Source organism: Epinephelus moara, chromosome 20 (genome assembly GCF_006386435.1).
Source record: "Epinephelus moara isolate mb chromosome 20, YSFRI_EMoa_1.0, whole genome shotgun sequence".
NCBI lineage: Eukaryota > Metazoa > Chordata > Actinopteri > Perciformes > Serranidae > Epinephelus > Epinephelus moara.
In genome coordinates, this window is record NC_065525.1 from 9,579,458 (window position 1) to 9,584,427 (window position 4,970).

Below are 4,970 nucleotides of genomic sequence, written 5' to 3' on the forward strand. Positions count from 1 at the left end.
AAGAAGAAAGAAGAAAGAAGAAAGAAGAAGAAGAAGATGCAGGATAACGGGGCTCCATATTAAACCCTGATCCTACACTGCCAGTGACGGCAGAGCGAAGCCCGGGGAGCTTGACGTGAGCTCAGCAGAGCAGCAGGTGGCGGCATAGCTTCCTTTTCTGTCTGAGTTGGAGGAGATGGGGGGTAGTGTTTTGGGGTATTGTTTGTTCTCGGGCTTTGGTGAGTATTTGACTGTATAGGGATGCTTGATGGTCCAGGTCGTGGGGGGTGGTGGTGAGAGTGGTGGGGGTGTCCTTCAGTTGTTCTTCTATGTGTGAATTGTATGTTTCCCAGTTTGCTGTTCTGTAGTTGTATTTCTTGCTTTGAATGGCTTGTAAGTGGAAGAGAATGTGGTGAGAACGGGAAGGTGGTCACTGTTGAGATGGTTTGTGGTGGAGAACTGGTGGAGTTTTGAAGCCAGGTTGGGGTGCAGAGGATCAGGTCCAGGCTGTCGGAGTTGCTGGTTAGGGGGGATATGTGAGTGGGTTCATTAATGTTGATGATTGACAGGTTATTGTTGTTGAGGATCTGTGGGAGTACTATGCTGCTTGTGTATGTTTTATTGCAGTAAAAGTTGATATGTTTTGCATTGAAGTCTCCCATGATGAGGGAGTGACTGGGGTTGGAGATGGCGGTGAACAGGTCAGGTGAGGGTTTTGTTCCAGGGAGGCAGTAGACACTGGTGACTGTGATGGGGTGGTGTCATTGGATGTTTGTTTTTATTGTGGCGTATTTGTTTCCTTGTAGTTGTTCTGGTGATAAGTTAAAATCTATTTCACTGTATTCAATGTTTTTGTCTATTAAAAGTGCTACTCCTCCTCCTCGTCCTGTCTGTCGTTCTTTTCTGATGATGTTGTAATAGGGGATATGAATTTGTGAGTTTTTTGACAGAAGTGTTTTATTTATGGATGCTATGGAGACGTCTTTTTCTTTGAGTAGTTGAATGAGTTCCTGTTTATTTCCTCGTATTCCTCTGATGTTGATGTGAGTTCCTGTTTATTTCCTCGTATTCCTCTGATGTTGATGTGTAAGAAGGTGGTGAAAGCCATTATGAAAGTTAGAAAGATGTGTAAGAAGGTGGTGAAAGCCATTATGAAAGTTAGAAAACGGATGGACAGGTGTATTGCTCCTGGTGAAAATGATGGGGGGGTGGTTCATACATTAAAGTGTGTGTGTTTCCTGATACTGCGGAGTACTTGTTCTATTTTCTGTTCGTCCATGGTGAGTTTTCTGAGATCATCGCGAAGGTGGGTGAAATCGGTGTCATCGTTGCAGTGCTGGTTGGGGGGGGTTGGTGGTGGTGGGCCGGCTGGAGGGGTGGTTGGGGGGGTGAGTAGCGGTGGGCTGACTGGGGGTGGTGGTGGTGGGCTGAGTGAAGGGTGTTGGTTTCCTGGTTGACGGGGTCATGTGTGAGAGATAGACGGGGCAGGATTTGGAGGCAGCAGAGTGATCGCCAGCACAGTTGATACATTTGGCTTCTCTTTTTTGTTTTGTACATGATTTGTGGTGGTGATTTTCTCCACATCTGAGGCAGACGACTGGGTTGGTGCAGTGGGTGGATATGTGATTGAACTGTCGACATTTGAAGCACTGTTTAATGGTGGGTGGGGGCTGAGCCTTCTCCACTCTGTATTGGAACAGGTCCATGTAGAATCCTTCGTGGAGAAGGCCGGCAGACTGATCGGGGTTGGTGAGGTGGATCATGATAAATGTTGTTGGCTGTTGGGTGGCTTTGCTTATGATCCGGTGTATTCTGAAGATGTTGATTCTTTGTTTTTCCAGTTCCTGTTTGACCTGTTCTTCTGTGATGTTGGTGTGGATGCCTTTGATGACCAGTAGTTTTGTTGGGGTGTCAGATGGGGGGGTGGAGCCTTGTTTTTGTGCCAGTCTGCAGGTGAATTGTGCTTTGTTGAATGCGTCTTCGGGCCATGGTGAGAGCAGAGTGTAGGGTGTGGATGTCCTTGGGGAAGATGAGGATATTGCCGTTTCTCATGTGGACCAGTTTTTGGAGTTTTGCTTGTGGTTTGTGTTTTTGTATTTCTTGGAGGATGGAGTGGTTGGTTGAAAATGAGTTCTGGGGGGTTTTGTAGTTGCGGGTGATGTTTTTGTTTTTTTGATGATTCCCGTCTCGCTCTTTTCCTGGATCCGGTGTTGAAATTTTGATATCTGTGCATGTTGGTTGTGATGATGTCGGAGTAGCTGGCAGAAAGGGGTGGGGGTGGGGTGTGTGGGTCTTGTCTATGCAGCAGGATCTGTTCCATGGTGGTTAAAGTGGATTTAATCTGTGTGGTGACATTGTTTGAGGGGGGTGGACTGGATGTATTTACTGAGTTCGGAGAAGAGGTGATTGATTTGGTCAAAAATGTTCTTGATGATGAGGCTGTCGATTTTTTCAGTGGTTGAAGGGGTTGGTGTCTCAGCAGGGGTTGGTGGATTTTGTTGGGGCAGAGTGGGTACTTTATCGTTTTTAGGGAAAGAAAGAAAGAAAGAAAGAAAGAACTTATTGAAACCAGTGACAGTGTGTGTGCTTAGTGACAACCGTGAGATTTAAACAGTAAAGAAATGCCTTGTTGACCACATAGGCTTCTACCTCGTTTGGCTGGTATGTCCGTGGAGGAATGCGGGGAGGCGATGAAGGCTGTGGCCGGGAGATCTTTCACTGAGTTCCGGTGCAGGCGGGTCGCTGAATGGAGGTTGGAGAGTATGGTTCTCTGCTTGACTGTGAAATCTCCGATAACTTCTCTCTACCGCTCTGAGTCGTCGCGTCTCTCTGGACTAACTAACTTTGGTGTTTATGAACGTGGGTGAATAAATCCTTGCTGCGGACGTAGTTGAGCTCTGCTGGGCGGAGACATTTGTTCTAACAATAGAAACTAGGACACTGATGAACCCTTCACCTTAACAGTAGAGGCGGGAAATTACTATTCCACTGTGAATGACTCATCTTTGAACCGCCTTATGTTTTGTTTTGTCTCTTTTTTATGAGAATAATTAAATATAAAACATATGAATAACAGTATTTCAAGACAATTGCGTGACATTAACACAAACAAAAGAGACAAAAAGAAGATGCAAGGGCGTTTTTGGAACCAAAAAGAATAACTGAGTGACTTGAGAAGAGCCTTGAATTTTATGACAAAAGCTGAAGCTAAAAAGTCACTAAAATTCATTGACTTAAATAACGTGTTCTTGTAAGTAAAAAGTTGCATTAGAAGAACAATATCAATGAGATTCAAGAGTGCTTTTCTCTGGATTATCATAATAAATAATGTCCCTGAGGTTCAAGGGGAAATACTTTCTATATTATTTTTACAAAAGGAGCATGAGGCATTATGGTTTGTAAATTTAGCAATATGGTAACTGGCAGGGTAGTTTTTGTGTGAAATTCTGAGGTGTACGTCTTTAGCGTCATTTAAGATGCATTACTCATAAGGTAACAGCCGAGGTCCTCTCCAGTTTATGTTCTTAATTTTAGATCTTCAGAAAAATGTGTCTTTTGGTGCAGTTTCATCCTTTCATGTCAGTAAAGGGCGTGTTATATTAATCTCATCATCTTAGATTGTTTTTTCATAAGTTGAGTGAACACATTTAGAAAAGCACAAGTCAAAAAAATGAATTATCTGAAAGGAACTGGAAAAACTGTGAATAGACATAAACTGTTCATTGTTCATGCCAAATTCATCAAAGAAATAATTTATCTCTTTGGAACCATGTACGAAAGAATAAATATTTGTTTCTGATAAGTTTATCACAGTTGTTCCACAGAGAAGTTTTATGAGACGCCCAACTTTTGTCTTATCCATCTACCTGATGTAAGCATTGTGTCACAATAAAACATTGATGATGCTCCTTAGTTGCTAAACACCATTTTTGTTTTGTATCAAACCTCCATTACAGTCATGGCAGGATATGTAACTGTACATTTAATCTGAGGCTTTATATCCTTAAAGTCAACTGTATTACTTTGTACATGATCTTTTTGGCTGCTGTATCAGTTTCATTCACTTATTAATCCTTCTATCAAGTTGCCTTCATCTCTCATACCTGACAACCATCAATCCAGAAATTGTGAGATTTTGGAAAATAAGGACTGAATTTACCATTAAACTAATAATTGATGATGTTTGCTTTCTCACATTAAAAATCTGTTTGTGACCTTACAATCAGCAAATAAGTTTAGTACATACTTTTTCTAAGGTCATGATTGTTTTGGGGGGAGGTATAAACACAGTTGATAAAAAATAATAATTTAGACACTGAGTTTTAACTGTGTTCACGCAGTGGCCGATATCTTTCTTCGCTCATTTTTAAACTTCTTTCATTTCACTATCATTTCACTATTTTTTCCCCATCCATCAAGAAGTGGATGCTAATCTTTACATGAACTGGCTATAAATAGATCCCTCTGCACTTGAACATGTCACTGGACTTGAGAGAAACATCTGGCTGAAGCCATGCCCGAAGCCACCGTGAAAGCGTCCAAGAAAGGCTCAAAGAAAGCCGTGTCTAAGAGTGTCAGCAAGTTACGCCATCTATGTGTACAAGGTGCTGAAGGGCATCATGAACTTGTTTGTGAGTGACATCTTTGAGCGCATCGCCGGTGAGGCCTCCCGTCTGGCTCACTACAACAAGCGCTCCACCATCACTTCCAGGGAGATCCAGACCACTGTCCGTCTGCTGTGACACAATTCTTACATCAGGCAGAAGGATAAGACAAAATTGTTCTCTTGTTGATATATTTGGCAATATGCTTTCCTGTGAACAGTTCATGCTTGTACATTAATTTCAGTTCCTTTCAGAGAATCAATTTCTTTGACTCGGATATATAGTGTTATCATATTGCTAAATTTACAGACCATAATGCCTCCTGCTGTTTTTGTAAAAAATAATATTGAAATTATTTCTCCTTTAACCTCAGATATCAAATCGTTC

General features: G+C 42.1%; 1 protein-coding gene and 1 pseudogene across 1 annotated transcript in view; one reads left to right on the forward strand and one right to left on the reverse strand.

The window, feature by feature from the left end:
• LOC126408262 (histone H4) overlaps positions 1-4,970 on the reverse strand; it is a 583,921-nt gene that overhangs the window by 7,372 nt on the left and 571,579 nt on the right. The window lies entirely within an intron of this gene.
• Positions 4,493-4,721, forward strand: LOC126408268 (histone H2B-like; annotated as a pseudogene).